The sequence below is a fragment of the Lepidochelys olivacea genome (assembly GCF_965140295.1).
Source record: "Lepidochelys olivacea isolate rLepOli2 genome assembly, chromosome: 7".
In the NCBI taxonomy this organism is placed as follows: domain Eukaryota; kingdom Metazoa; phylum Chordata; order Testudines; family Cheloniidae; genus Lepidochelys; species Lepidochelys olivacea.
Window position 1 is genome coordinate 66,834,274 of NC_140417.1, and position 16,909 is coordinate 66,851,182.

Here is a 16,909-nt window from a genome sequence, read left to right on the forward strand (position 1 = left end):
AATATTAAGTGATAGTCAAGTTTTTAAAAAATCAGCTCATTTTTGGAATCAATATTGTAAGCATTGTCCAGATTGACAAAACCATCTTTGTTTACTTTTAAGAAGTAAGAAAGTATATGATTAGATTTGAGAAATAAGAGGTTTTCACATCATAATGAAGTATTGTGATTTAGGTCTTGGATGAAGCTAAAATTTGAGGGAAACAAGAGAAGCAGAAGAAACAGGAGCAGTGAATTTTGACTTAGATAGGAGCATTTGTACAGTAATACAAATAATACAGAATGGGAAAGGAAATACAGGCCTACAGAGATGAAGTGTATAGTGGAAGAACCAAGAATAGAAACAAGATTTCTTGACTCCGAGTCCAGAGCTCTATCCACTGGATTGGAATGTGTATTATACTGGAACAGCTCACAGTCTTTAACCATTGCTGCTGCGTGTAATTTATAAATGCACTAATGTATCTGGCATTAAAATCTTAGTTGACCCTACATTTAAAATCTTTTGATTCATTTGTTTGCCCAACCAATGGCACGTTGTGATTCGGCTGCCCTGGCTATCCTTTTTCTGCATTGTGTTAGCTGGAATGGGGAATCTCCATTTTAACAACTCTCAAGCCTATTTTTTAAAAAAACCCCTCCGTTTAGTTAGCATAGCAAGGAGGTTTCTTACTTATCTCACTTTTTGTCTGAGATCTTGAAGTTTTCCCCTCCTACAACTCACTGTTAAATTATTATATTTAAGCAAATCAATTTCATTGCAGAGTTTTTCCTGTCATAATGATCAGTTTGCAGCACAAATCTCATTGATTTTTCAGAGCCCTGAAAAACAGTTGATGAATAGCACTGGGATAACTCTGGAGAGATGCGTTTTGTGGAAGCTTGGAGAAACCACGACTAACCCCCACCTCACTTTCTCCCTGCCCTCTTTCCAACACCCCTGCTTCCCCCCCACACACATGCGCACATCAAGGCTAGGCACTGAGTGGAACAAGCTGGGATCCTGGTAGAAATAAAATGACACTCACAAGGGAATGTGAGCTTTCATGGGGACAGGTGGAAGAGACACTCTCTGTCTTACTAAGAGAATATTGTAGCTGAGGTCAGCTTTGCCCTATTAACCAGGGCGTGAACTTCATCAGACCTGAATCTTTCACCAAAGAGAACCAAATCCTCAGCAGCCCGGCTGATTGGAATGTGAGCATCCTGTACTTGCTCTGACAATCTGACCTCACTGTTTACATTTTGTAAACTCAGAGTCAGAATAATTGGTGTGTGAGGCTGACTCTTCCCCTCCCCACAACATTTTCATAACTGTTTCTTGGCAAATTCAGCTTCCAGGAAAACATAAAAACAACACTAGAAAGAGGAAAATTCTCCCAATTGTGTGTGAACTTGCACTGACTCTTACTTGATCTTCATTGGGTGCTTTTGTTTTGTGTTCTGATTTTCTCCTTTTTCTGCTACCCTTATGCAAAGTGTATCATCTTAGGCTTTGTGCGTACATGGCAGGTGTAGTTAGCTTGATTGAAAATCTGATTCTGGTAAATTTCCTACCTTCCCTACCCTTTCCCTCCTACTACTTTCTTTGTCTAGTTTCAGAGTAGCAGTCGTGTTAGTCTGTATTCGCAAAAAGAAAAGGAGTACTTGTGGCATCTTAGAAACTAACAAATTTATTTGAGCATAAGCTTTCGTGAGCTGTAAATTTGTTAGTCTCTAAGGTGCCACAAGTACTCCTTTTCTTTCTTTGTCTAAACACTCCAGTACTTTAATATAGTAGCAGTGGGACTGCTGTGCAGATTCTGACAGCACTGCTATGCTGCTGTTGGCCATTGCTTACTGTGTCTTACCAATCATCCATATAAGGTACCTTTTAATTTCCAGTCTCTGAATTTTTTTTACACACTGGGGATGACAATCCGAAATGACCCATCCTTACACTGCAATAGAGAATCCTGCTACTGAGACCTTTCCAGCTTACATTGCTTAACCACAGTATACCAGTACTAGGAGTTCTAAGAATAGACTACCTCTCATCTGCAACAAGTTACGGAGTATTGCATATTGTGCAGGGAACCACTCTGCTGCTTGAAATATAGAAGTAAATATAGGACTTTTTAATATGACTACCCAAGGGGGTTGCCATGTTTGCTTAAATATTTGTTGGTACCCCATGAGCCTTAAAAATCAGTTGGTAGAGTGCAGCAGGATGACTGCTGGGAGTGCCAATGCTTCTTACTTTAATAAAAAAGGAACATGGTATTTTGGATAATGAGACAAAGTGAAGCGGAAACATAGGTTTCTTTTTGCTAATGATACTTCCAGACAAAGCCGCTCACTTACGAAATGAAAGTGTTTCCCTGATGTCTAGCATCATGAAGCTTGAACTTATGAAAAGCAAATGGTGATTCACAGCAAATGTGCATTTGGCCCATCTGGCAATTTTGTATCAAAACAAGAGCCATACAAGTTTTCCTGCGCTTTCTCTTTTAACAATCATTGTATAAATGAAACACCAAAAGGTGTGCTGCACAGAGAGGGAAAGCAGGAATCCCATCTGGCTTCTTTTTATGTAGAGAAACCATGGTATGAACAGTATCAGAGGGGTAGCCATGTTAGTCTGGATCTGTAAAAGCGGCAAAGAGTCGTGTTGCACCTTATAGACTAACAGACGTATTGGAGCATAAGCTTTCAAGGAAAAAGACCCACCTTGTCAGGTGCCACAGGACTCTTTGCCGCTTTTACATGGTATGAACAGTGAGAACTAATAAGAGGAACTGGTGGGAGAATTTTGCCTGCGGACCCTTTTCTGCAATTCTAAAATTGAAAAAAAGTGTATGCAGTGACTTATAAGGCATGTAAAGATCAAATTTCTGCCCCAAGTTCCTTATAATAGAATGCAGAAAAAAAATACACAGGACAACGGATCAGACATGTCAGTGATTTCATTGTGTGTTTGCAAAGGATATGTGCTGATTTTTTTTTTTTAAAGGACTCATTTAAAGGAATGGGAAAGTATTTGGAACACGGTTGTTCCAAGCATATTGGCAGGAAGAAGCTAAGAGGTCAAAAGGAAGCATGACACAAAGGGCAATAGTACAATATTTGAATTGGGGGTTGTGGTGGTTCAAAAAATCCCACAAGTGAATAAATAAATATCCATTGGAAGCAAAAGTTGGGCCATTTTGAAAGTTCTAGCAAAACTTCCATATAATCTTTTAAAATAATACAATTGTAAGGGCACTCAGTGTATACATACACAGTTGGGAACTGACTGTATCCATACATCAGACATTCTGTGACTTGTTTAAAGTTAAAAACCCATGGCTGGCCTGTGCCAGCTGACTCTAGCTCATGGGGCTCTGACTAAGGCGTTGTTTAATTGCAGTGTAGACCTTCCGGCTTGGGCTGGAGCCTGGGCTCCTGTCCCTGAATTTCTACACTGCAATTAAACAATCCCTTAGCCCCATGAGCCCAAATAAGCTGGCACGGGACAGTCAGCGTTTTTTAATTGCAGTGTAGACATGCCTAAAGAGAGCTATTAGAGGCTGCAAAGGAATGCAAGGTGACTAATATACTATACACTGAAACTCCTCAGATGATAGCTGTGATAGTTACGGCCATTCTCTGTCTTATAATATGACAGTGCTCCTTTTGCAAGGGAAGGCTAATGCTGGAATCTTTGGATGAGGATTATTTCAGTCTTGCGCAGAATGCTCTGTATCATTAGCCTTGGGAAGAGGCAGTGAATGGCTTCTTGCTGAGGCCAGTGGGCAGAATGAAAGGCAACCCCATACGGGGTCTTTTCTATCCATCTGCTGCAAATTGTGCTCTTCACAAATTAGATTTGGCAATGAACCCCCTATCACTGGGAGTGTTCATATACAGCCAGGTACTATGTAATTATGCTTCCCAGGTCTGCCCTTGTGTATGAACAATATTAACCAGGCAATAAAGGGCTGAATGCGTGTGTGTGGTGGGGGAGAGGGTGTTGGGGCTGGGGGGATATTTGAGAGTGAACTTAATTTAAAAACAAAATGATTAAAACATGAATGTGCTTTGAAAAGGGGAATATAAAGAGAGGTTATGGATGCCTGTGCCTTTCACAGACTGACTCTATATGTTGCCAAGAGTGTTGCTGGTTCTCAGTGTATATAAATAAAGAGCAGATATATTAACCCTTGCAACTCTGGCATCTTTCTGATTGCTCCTCTGTGCTTCCCCCCACTGAATGTGTAGGAGTGGGCGTGTACTTGCTCTCCACATACCAGTCTATGGGTATAAGCATTTGTGATGGTTCTTTTCTTTCACAAACAGTTGCTTAAATTACGAATGATTCTAAAAACAGAGTTAGTGCTGCAAATGCAAATGTTGCTCAGCAGCGTAAGCCCCCCGCCCCAACTGTTCCACTACCTAACAGACTTCAAATGGGAAAACTCAGCGGGAGACAGTGATTTTAACAACATAGATGACTGGGCTGTGGGGGGTTACTATAAAGTTTTGGGGGTTTCTGTTACCACTTTTGGGAAGACATGCGTAACCCAGGAATGGCTTTGCCACTTGTAAATAATGACAAGAGAGGAGAGAGAGTGACTATTTACAGAGAACTTAGGGTGAAATCCTGGCCCCGTTGAAGTCAATGGAGTTTTGCCACTGACTTCAATGAGCCAGATTCTCAAATTGAGATTATACAAACTCAGAAGAAACTCCTTTATTACCCGGAGAAGCTTACAGACTAACTCAGGTAGCTGCAATACAAGGAATAAAAGATGAGGGGGAAAGTGGGAGCAGACTGGATTTGAGAGATGAAGGATGAGGTGGAAGAAGAGGGTTTTACGAAGGTTTCTTGATTAATAGAAAGGGGGAAGATGTTCCAGATGTTTGTGCCTCTCTCTCCCCCTCCCTTTCTCTGTAATCTGCAAAATTTAGTGAGAAAAGGACTACTCAACATTGAATGTATTTTATTGTGTCACTGACAAGCTTCTGGTTTTGCCTGGCTGTTTAAAAAATGTTATAGATTGAACTTAGTAATAAAAATACAAAAAGGGGTGTATGAATATCTTATGACATAAAATGTGACTGAAATAATTCCTGAGGCAGAAATTGTTCTGTTCACCATTCATAATAAGTTCTAACAATACTATTATTCAATTTCAAATTATGTTATATTAAATATGATCTCTGTCCATTAAAGAACATTGTAATAAAATGCTCATGAATATTATTACTTCTGATTAATTACATATAAATTCAAATATCTCAATTTATATTTGCTACAGAATCATAGAAATGTACGGCTGGAAAGGACCTCAAAAGATCATCTAGTCCCCCTCCCTGCACAGATTATATGCAGTTATAATAAAGCCAGTAATAAATGTGTGTACCTCCTATAATTGTCAATTATTTGTAATACATTCATTCATATAATTTTATCATTTACACACACACACACACGTGACAGAAACCAAAAGTCCTGCTAGTTGTGTCCAAAATTTCCTTTCTGTTGTTCTTGTCATTGAGTAAAGTCACAATTACACCATATAATCTTTAAATTAAGTGGCTATCTATGGGTGCCAGATGAGTAAAATATGTTTAACCTTATGCCTTGTCACATAATTTCCAGTTAGAAATAGTAAATATTTTAACTAAATCAAGAAAGCATATTTCTTTCATATTTATTAGGCAATCTGCCATATTTCCAAAGGACAGCAATTTTGCATTTGGTGTTTGTTTGTATTCCAGTAGCATCTTAAGGCCCCAGCTGAGGTCAGGACACCATTATACTAGGGCCTGTACAAATATGTACTAAGAGGCAGTCAGTGCTCCAAAGAGTTTACAGTCTAAATAGATGAGTGAGAGAGAGTGGATTATATTTCCCCCATTTTGCAGGAACTGAGGCACAATGAGATTACTGCTAATAATACATAACTCTTTAAAATAGCACTTGCCATTCGTAGATCTCAAAAGCCATTTACAAAGGAGGCAACCATCGTATTCCCATTGTACAGATGGGGAAATTGAGACCCAGAGGTGAATTTACTTGCCCAGGGTCACTCAGCAGGCCAGTGGCTGAGCTGGGACTAGAGTCCAGGTCTCCTGAGTCATAGGCCATTGCTTTATCCACTAGACAATACTGCTCAAGAATTCTACCACAGAACTGTCAATGTTGCTGCTTCATTAGCTAACTATGAAACCATGTGACAAAACTTCTCCTTATGTTCTTCATTCTAGCATGGTTACATAGATTCCAGACATACATACAATTGGGCATGAAGGTCTGACCACTTGAGTAACTGTGTATAGCATGTTCACAACATACGTGAAAATTCTCTTAACACAAGAACACAGCATATAAAATAAATTGTCCAATGTCACTTTACATTTGTAGATATGAAAAAAGAATCTAGGAAAGTGTACTAATCATTCCAGAGTAGTGTCTGTAGAGGATATTTAATTGATCTGAGAACTGTAGGCAGTATATCTTCAATTAAGGTTTTAGTCATTACTCTTTCATCCATAAAATGGATGTTGAAGCCATTGCTAGTTTACGTTTTGGTAAATATTGTAGAGCTTTTTTAATCATCAGAATTATGGACAAGCTTTCTGTATGGTGGAATATAGAGTTCTCCAAACTTGTAAATAAATCTGATCCAAAATATTTGCGCTGTCTCATCTGTAAATATTGATGAAATGCAATTTAACTCTTCTAATTACTCTTCTAATTTTGGCTTTTGAAATAATTTTAGTACTGTATTAATTATATCTAACTGACAAGGTATTATTTCCTATCAGCTTATTTCCTATCAGCTAACAATGTTCATTTGAAGGTGCATTGAAATAATTTCTATATTTTATATTGTCTAAAAAACTGACTTCTTTTAGAGAGCCTACTACTTTGTTTCATATTTTAATCAAATTCCTAATTACGAGGCCACTTTCTTTAGCTTTGATGGGCTTATGTACATTCATTTGGCTCGTAGTTTCATTGACTAGTAAAGTGAGCTAGTTTTCAGTGGTAGGGTTAAACATGGGGATAACAAATCGCCTTTCCAAATATATACCCTTAGCTCTGATCCTGCTCAAATTTATGCACTGTAGGCCAGATCCTCAGCTGTTTTCAGTTGTTACAGTTCCATTGACTTGAGTAGAGCTGGGACAGTTTACACTAGCTGAGGATCTGCCCCTATGACTAGATCCACTGACTTTAATGGGACTACTCACAGTGCATACAGTTACTTGTACGTGTGTAAGTCTCTGCAGAACTGGGTCGCATTATTTGGCTTTGTAATCACAAATCCCGTTTCCATTGGTAGACATCTTATCTAAATTTATTCTAGCCCTCTTAGTACACCATAGGGATGAAGATAACATTTTATTTTTATATAAAGTATATGTTGCCTTTTGAACTCTATGATCTAGTTTGTCATTTTAACACCATGAACTCCTTCAATAAAATTCAGAGGTAAAGAAATACTTAGCCAATTCATTTGTTTGGTTTTATAATATAAGGGACTAGCTTAGATCAAACAATGTAACCCAGTTTTTATTCATTTTAATCTCGTTATTTTTAAGCTTATTCTTAATTTTTCAAGAAAAACATAAAAAATAACCCACCCTAAAACCAAACCCAAATAATGAACACACCACAGTTAATAGGGTGGGTTATTTTGAATCAGTAGAACTCCAGATACTGGTGAAGAGTATTCATTTTTCCTCTGACAACATTTTCCATTTTATTCCTGTGTATAGCTACTCACAGGATGCTCAGACTTTAGGCAAATAAAAAGAGCCAACCCGAATGTTTAGCTACCTATTAACGGATGAAATGATTCAATCTAACACTCTGTATGTATGGCTGGTGACTTTTAGCCCATGACTGGCTGTCCTGCTAGTTGTGAAATGAATCTTTTACATCTTCCTGAATGCTCAGTTAGCTCTTGCATGTACAGTTTGTTAATAGTATAGTAGTCTACACATTTCTGTGGTCTGGTGAGATTCTTTTTCTTCTAATGGGTATTCATGGATTTTTTTTTTTAAATTTCAGTTCAGATAAAAAAAATTAAATACTATCTATCCCCACTAGAATCCTTCAGAAGTCAATATATGAAGTCTACGCTCCCTCCCCTTTTTTCTGATGTACAGAGTGACTAACCCTAGGTAGTAGTGTCTAATCTTAATTAAAACTTCTACCCATGTTTCTTGAACTGAGCAACTTGGCTACCCAGCTACTACCTGCAGGGAGGGGAGGAGTTCTGGAGTGGTAATATTTATAATTAATGCACCAACAGAAGATTTATGGGGAGCTAAAATGCTGCTTGCCCACAAAACCTGAGTTGGTGGGATCAACCTTGTTTGTTCTTGCCTGAACTTTTGTTGGCATTGTCTGTCTTTAAAGAATAAGGGCCAGATTGTCAGCTAGTGCAAGCTGAAATCAATGGAGCTACACTGACTTACCACAGCTCAGGATCTGGCCCTTAAACATTATTTTGGGGGGTGTACCAATGAATTGTAGTTTTGGAATTTAACTTCATCCCTCCTGGATTAACTGCACTTTTCATTTCATCCTGATGCATGGCTCCCTACTTTAAATGCCCTTCAGCCCATCTTAAAGCCCTGTATTTTGGTGGAGGCTGGCTGGGTATTGATCCCTTTGTCTGGGTAGCTCATATGCCGACTAGAGGGGTTTGGTATGTACCTGAGACAGCTCTCCTTTTTCCCTCCACTTCCATCAGGTTATGTGCATTCTCCGCTCAGAGGAGGAATTGGCTTTAAATGCTTACAGCTGTCTTTTGACAGGGACAGTCTGCCAAGGTAGCTGAGGTGCTGGGTTGAAGGCATGGTGGTCTTCACCACCAACCATTGTAAGGGGTTGTGTGCACTTGAGTGCATTTTAAGTTATTTTTTTCCTTAGAATGGTGATAGGAAAAGGCAGAAAGAAAGAGAGAACTAAAATTCACCTGAATGCACATAGTCTTCCACCTGCCCCCAGATCTCTGGGTTGTTTGTAGCAGAATTGTCTTGTTACGTTGGCTATTCACCCCGGTCATTCACCCTCACTGCTGACCACTTTGTGCTCTTGCTCCATTTCTCTCTCCCCTCCTTCAAACTGGGACAGACCTCTATGCCAGCATGAAGTGCAGGCTTTGCAGCCTTCTCAGCCTAAAATAAGTGCTAGCAGCTGCTTCTCAGCTTCAGTCAGAGCATCCCATTGAGCACAGCTGCGAGGCAGCCCTCAGGAAGGCAGGCAAGGTTGGAGCTCTTGCTGCTGCAGCTAAGGGCTAGTCTACACTGGCAATGCTAACGTGCCTTGTGTGGTCACGGCACAGCGCTGGGGTACTTCCATGAGGGGCATAGCTCCCAGCGCTGGGGCACTGTGTACACGGGCACTTTACAGCTCTGAAACTTGCTGCGCTCAGGGGGGAGTTTTTTCACTCCCCTGAGTGAGAAAGTTGCAGCGCTGTAAATTGCAAGTGTAGACAAGCCCTAGGGTAGTAATCAGAGGAGGTGGGGAGAGGATTACTGAACAGCAGGGAAAGGTGCTGCTGGGTCCCCATCCAAGACCAGTGAGGTTGGCTGGAGCTCCCATTGCCTGGAGTGGCTAGGTAGGATCATGGACAGCCCCTGGGGAAAATGGGAATGCTGCTACTCTTTGTTATCTATATACAGGCTTGGAAGAAGTAGACATTTAACCGTAAATGTTGGCCAATGTCGATTTCACACAAACCAATGAAAAAGATATTTCTATTGATGAACATCATCACAATTTACAGAGAGGCAAACCAAGAAAAACACTTCTTGAGAATGTATTAGAGTTTTTGGTTTGAAGGATATTTATTTTATATCTTCTGACATGTGATGTTGACAATTTGTGTTTAACAGTTATAAAGCTTTAACTTTTTGAATGTGTTTACTGTTATTAAATAATTATTGTCTGACCCTCTCCATGATTTCCTGAAATTGGAAATTTAACTCAGGTTATCTTAATCCACTTTAAATAACTTGGATTAAAATATCAGTGAAGATACAGCAGCTTGTCTTTAAGCTCGAGTTAGCAATTCCAATTCAAGCAAGCCCAGGCTGCCCTATCGGGCAGTGATATGTCTTCACTGGTGTTTTAAAATGCATTAGCTAATGCAAGTCAAGAACACCCTCTCTTTTTCCATGTAGACATACATAAAGAAAGAGCGAGACCTTGCTCCAAAGAACCCAGTGTGTTTGTGTCCTGCTCTCTTACTGATCCACAGGGGAGGAGATTACTACAGCTCCCAGGTAGGCCACTTAGGGTACATCTACAATGGAATTAAAGACCATGGTGTGACACGGCTGGCCCAGGTCATCTAACTGAGGTTCAGAGTGTAGGATTGCTACAATTGCTGTGTAGATGTTCAGGCTCGGGCTGGAGCGTGGGCTCTGAGACGCTCCCCTCTTGTGGGGTCCCAGAGCTCATGAAATCTCAACATCTGCACAGCAATTTTACAACCCTGCAGCCTGAGCCTGAATCAGATGGTCTGGACCAGCTGTGGTTGTTTAATTGCTATGTAGACCCTTAGGGCTTGATCCAAGAGCCACTGAATTCAATGTGAATCGTCTTTTGCTCGGGGTGTGGAGGTTCATGCTGTTAGCTCTGGGACAGCCTCTGGGGTCAGTCCCTGGTGATGGTCCACTTACAATCCAAAGTTGGAAATGATGCAGCAAATGAGCGTGACTAAGATTAGGTATCAGAGTAGCAGCCGTGTTAGTCTGTATCCGCAAAAAGAAAAGGAGTACTTGTGGCACCTTAGAGATGAACAAATTTATTTGAGCATAAGCTTTCGTGTGCATCTGATGAAGTGAGCTGTAGCTTATGAAAGCTTATGCTCAAATAAATTTGTTAGTCTCTAAGGTGCCACAAGTACTCCTTTTCTTTTTAAGATTAGGTAGGATATAATGGGGGGTTATAGCAAGAGAGAGAACTTCAGTTCTCCTTTTTTGCTTCCTTTTGCCAAGGCTGTGGGGTACTGGCCTCTGCAGAATGACAGCTATAAAATTAGATAATCTGTTAATCACTGGTAAATTAACCTCATGTCTTTACAGAGAACAAATACTGTATTTATGTAAAAGTTGTTAAGAGTTTTTTCTTTTTAATTAGCAGAAATAGATGCAAAATGAATGATAATTAGGCAGCTGATGAATTCAGTAGTACAATTATGCCTAAAGCTATGCCCCAGTACTTAATGCAGGATGCTCTGAGCAATCAAAGAAGCCTATTTATATAATTTATTTATAAAACAAAGTTACAAATAAGAGTGACACATATACTTCAAGTGCATCAACTTCAGCTGCTGGCAAGATCTTTTAAAAATTGAATATATTAATTAAAAAAGAAAAGAAAACTCTTTGCTGTTTGTGAAGAGAACTGCAATTGAATTTTAACTTTAGTAATAGATAACTGTCAAATTTGTAGAAAGGCTTTTATTTAATACGCTGGAAAAGAACAATTGAGCATTAACTAGAAATGAGCTGAGATTTTCCATGATTCAGGAAGCATGAAAATGAATGGGTTTTTTTCCATGCCCTCTTTCTTGTTGTTTTGTTCCTCCTTTGGGGCAGTCTGTGCCGAGAGAGCATAGGAAATTGTAGAGCCCTGGCTGTCTGCTCTATGAGGCTTTAAGAAAATACAAGCCATTAGAAACAGCTGCCTCACACGCATCCAAGTGGGAAGACTAAACTGATTAGTGTATAAACGCTGGGAGATGGTAGGCAGTGGTGTCAAAGGGGCTGTGACAGTCATCAGATTGTGGTTTATTTCAAGCTATTGTTTGAATGATGGATCTCTCCCCGTAGAGGCAGCTTTACGGTTTTGAAGAGGTGTAATATAAAACCAGAATGACAGATCCAGCTTTGGTATAAGCAACTTCTTGCCTCACTATTTTGTACTACCAACCTTGGTGTTTCATGAAGAAGCCTATTGTTTTTCTTTTTACCAACCAAGCATTACAAATATAAAATGTACTCGTCTTAGCAGAGTCGAAATTGGCACTTGCCCATTTAGAAGAAAGTATTAGACTGCAATACTAAATCCTTTTGGGAGGAAAATGTAGGGGGCATTTCCAACAGCAGCATTCTGACGTTTCCTTTCCAGCATCTGTATGATGAAATACTGATATAAAGGTTACAACTGATTAGTTCAATTCCAAGAGATGAGTGTAAGGAGGCAAGTGTATAAACAGACTAGCTTATAATGTCTTGAGGGTTTTATGTTCTATTGGGGTGGCCAATTAGCTGCACCCCGAGTGATGTCAGCAGCAGGAATCAAAACTAGGACCTTTAGGATCTGAAAGCATGAGTCTCTGTGGCTTGAGTTAAAAGACAGGGCTCCTTTCACCAAGGCTGCAGCAGGGTCATCAACTTGTATATGTGGCCCAGCCATGACTAAAGGGAGACAGCACCATCCTGAATGGGTGTGGGTTCCATGCAGCCTGTACTGTACTGTGTTTGGGTCAAACACAGTTCTATAATGCAGTGTGTGGCAACATCAAGCATTGCATGCTGGCACTCATGCAGTCTTCACACGACTGTGTCTTAAGTGAGTTGGGTTTTATACAACCTCCCCACAAATATCCACTAGCTCCCTCTCAGCCTCCTGGCTACTTGCTATTTTGGCCCTAAATTGGGCAGTGTTTATGTGTCTGGGTCATTGGTGTTTCGGGTGAGAATTTGTTTATCTAGCGGTGCTGATGAGGAAATAGCCCGCACTTCCCACTTTTTAACAATACAGGCTTTCTATCACTGATTGGACTAATCCAAGGGGCATATACCAAGATGTGTGGCACATGCTTCCCGGAGGCAAGATATTAGGTTGTCTGGAATTTTGGGATTTTTTTTCTGCCTGATCGTTAAAGGTTGTTATTTTCCATTGTAGAATCCCATATGCTTTTCAGACAGCGGTATTTTTGCATTATCCTTTCCAAAAGAGGACTGGCGGCCGTGTCTGAGGTAGCGCCCCAATTTTTCTCCTTGGCACATAGATACCATTTCCATGCAGTGATTGTCAAATGGTGGAGCCTGAAGGCACTCAAAAAGGCACCCAGGGTTGAACGGCTCTGTGGTAAAGTCTCCCCAACTTACCTTGAGTCAGACTGTTGTCCCAATGGTCTGGAATTGCTTTGAGATGCTACCCAGCTGATGGGTGTTGGAATAACTCCATCTTCAATGCTCTGGGAGGATAAACTTTAAATAGAGGTCTAGTCTACACTGAAAATTAAGGTTGACTTAGCTGTTTCAGTCAGGTGTGAAAAATCCACATCCCTGAGTAAAGTAGCTATGCCAACCTAACCCCCAGTGTAGACACAGCTAGGTCACTGGAAGAATGCTTCCACTGACCTAGCTGCTGTCACTTGGGAAGGTGGTGCTCCTATACTGATGGCTGTGTCTTTACTACATGATGGAGCTATGCTTCCTTAGCGTAGACATACCCAGCGCATGGAGTTGCAGAGAATTAGAATGATAGCTTGTTATTAACACTTTTTTACAAGACAGAAGATGCAGAGCATAGGCAAGATTAAAATACAAAGGGGATATACCATTCTATTACAAATTTGATCTAGAAAGCATTTGATCATGTGTTGGGAAGATTTGTAGCCGAGGAAAAAAGTTATAGGCTTTTATAAAATTTGTAACCCCCATTTCTATGACTTTCTCTGATTTTTGCATTAGGGGTCAGAAATGCTGGAGCTGAGGGACCATGAATGACTGAGGGAGTGGGATGGTTTGGTGATTAGGACATGGGATTGGGACATGGGACAACTAGGTTTGATTGATGGCTTTATCACTGACCGTGGGACCATTTCACCTTTTTGTGCCTCCATTTCCCCTTTCACCATTTCTCTTGTCCATTCAGATTGTGAGCTGTTATCTCTAGGGACTGCCCAGTGTTACAAGTATATATAGTGCATAGCACAATCAGGGCCTCTAGGCATTGCTACTGTACAAATAATAATTGTTGTTCCTATCATTTGTACTCTATGGGAGCACTTGAAATATCTTGCTTTGTCCCTTCCTTCCTCCCACATCTCCTAAGGGTAAGAACCCTTCTCTTGCCGTCCTGGTGGGTCAATTTAAAATTCGCCATATTCTGGTCATGAGCTATTTTTTTAAAATGAGGTCCTGGAATGGCCCCTCCATATTTACTCAGTGGAAAAGTGCATTTGAAAGACACAGAATTTGATTTAAAAGCTCTTGGCAACCAGCTGCAATAGGAGTATTTATCTCTGGTGTCTAAGTTGAATATTATGAGTTGTCTGAAATAAGACAAGTAAGAAACCAGTTCTCCTGTTCCGACTGCACTGGGCAGCTGCAAAGGTGATGACACTGGCTACTAGTTAGTGAGGATAAGAGGATATTGATTTCTGGTAAATGCATTACTGAGTAAGGCAAACATGCATAAAGGCTGTGGAGAGAGCCAAGTAATATTCAGCAGTGGAAATAAAAAATAAAATTGTTTTAACATATTTTCTTAAAACAACGCTCCCTCCCTCCATTCTTCCCTGCTCTTGAGGCTCCATCTAGGCAACCTGCAAAAGAGCTGAAAGTGCTAGCTGTTCTAATTGCTTGGAATTTTGGCAGGCTGGAAGGGATGCCACTCATGTTTGCCTCCCTGGACATTTATAACTTGCAGCTGTGCGGTCCAGGACTCAGCTTAGTGTGGTAAACCAATCTGGTCCTTGGAAAGCAACGTTCCTTCTCCTCATTCCCCCCTCCCCTTGCCACCACCTCTCACCGCACATGCGCGTGTGTCATCTCCTCCATCCTGGTTGGTAGAGCAGTAAGAGAGTTGACTCTGGCTAGGATTTTCTTTGACCGTTGTGCAAGTGGAAAAAAAGAAATTTCAAATTTCTTTGTAGTTGTACGTTCTCCCCTATTAAAATTAAACCATTTAGCATTTTAAATAATTATAATGTGAAATACTTAGCATTTATGTAGTGCTTGACATTTTTTAAAAGTACTTTGCAGATGTTTGTTAATTATTCCTCCCAAAGTCCCGATGTGGTAAAGATTATCACTCCCATTTTATATAGGGGAAGACTGAGGCAGAGAGGTTGATTGACTTGGTCACGTCTACTGAAGAAGCAGGCCTTTGAGATGGGGAACTTCTAGCTTCCACCCCATGCTCATTCCGATATGTCTCAATGCCTTTTTCTTTCAATTCTAATGCAAACAGCAATAGCATGGCCGATTTAAAATGAGGAGCTCTGGTGGTGTAACATTCTGGATGCTTCACTTGTTGTAAATTAAAACTGAGGGTGTTTCCTCTGACCTCCAGTGGAGATTAAGATCAATGTTAGTTGTTTTGCATCTCCTGATTTTATGGATGTTTGCATTTTGTAAAGGCTTTTAAAAGAGGTATGTGCTTGATTCAGTAGAGGATGCTTTTTTTTGTTCTGTCACCCAGAATTTAGGAGTGGCAGGATTTGGGTTTTGCCTTTGGGAGAGAGGGCAAAGATGCAAAACTCAAATTCAGAAATACCTCCATGTAGGAACATCCAAAGTTTAGGGAGCAGTAGAGTTCTAGCAATGGGTGTAGGCCTATTTCTTCTTTAAAGTACTCCCAAACCATTGACTCTCCTGGTCCCGCCTCCTGCTTGGTTTTTTCATCACACAGCTAAAATATTTGTGAATGTTCTAGGTAATAGGAAAGGGAAATTGTCGTCATCCTCCTCTTCTGTGGATCAAGAAAAGGAGTACTTGTGACACCTTAGATACTAATAAATTTATTTGAGCATAAGCTTTCGATGATGTAAGCTGTAGCTCACGAAATCTTATGCGCAAATAAATTTGTTAGTCTCTAAGGTGCCACAAGTACTCCTTTTCTTTTTGCGGATACAGACTAACACGGCTGCTACTCTGAAACCTGTCATTCTGTGGATCAGTTCATCAGAGAGCAACCTCTCTGGCCTATCTCCCCTCCTAATTACCAACCTCCTTCTTCTCCGTCAGTTCTCAGTGTTTTCAGTCAGTTGTGGTTCATGAGAGAGTGGCCTTCAGACCATAGATGGAGAATCCGGGCTTCAATTAATTAAAAGTCCCCCCAGCCCCCTCTGTTCAACTGGAAGGCATTAGACGCTACATCCTCTGTCTTGATTTCAATAGTCTGAAACAACGTTACGAGCATATAGCATTGTCAGTCAGGGCTTTGTGGACTATTTCTAGTTTTAGGGGAAACTATATGATTTCTGTGTCACCACACTAGCCAGGTGCAACATCATTTTGTGACCTTTAGTCCAGTTCTCCGCTTCTTTTTCTCCCCCATAACTAGTAATCATTAACCTCAATGTTGAATGGATCTAATTTAGTCTGGCTTGGTGCATAAAAAGGGTTTTCTACATAATTGATATATAAGTGACCTGGGTATGCATGAATTGGTTAAAACCTTGTATGACTGACGGTGCTCCCTATTAAAAGCTGTGCAGTTGCTGTTTGCAGGGAATTAACATTGCAGTGGTATTCCTTATACCAAGTACAAGAAATACTCTGGCAGCATCAATCTTGTGAAAAGTAAAACTGTACAGATTTTAATGGAGGCCTCTGTATATGAAATCAACATTAAATATTAGACTGTGTAGAAGAAGTTCTGAATTAACAAACATGCACTAACTCATACAGATGATTTCTAAGGACTGTTGAGTTTAAATTATTTTCTGTAAGCTTTTCGGGGGGAGAGTTAATTTAAAAGCAGCCTTTGCCACATCACTCAGTGATTTTTTTATTTTGCAAGTCTTGTGTAAAGTGGAAATACAGATGTGTGTGCACACACGTGTGTGTGCAGACACAGTCTCAGTAAGGAATCTACTAAGTAATTCATAGCTAGTAAAGAACTTTACAGCAGGTCAGAGTGCAGCGCTGGGAGTGGCTGCTGCAACCAATGCTACGTG

General features: G+C 40.3%; 1 protein-coding gene across 11 annotated transcripts in view; it reads left to right on the plus strand.

The window, feature by feature from the left end:
* ZMIZ1 (zinc finger MIZ-type containing 1) overlaps positions 1-16,909 on the plus strand; it is a 470,647-nt gene that overhangs the window by 98,219 nt on the left and 355,519 nt on the right. The window lies entirely within an intron of this gene.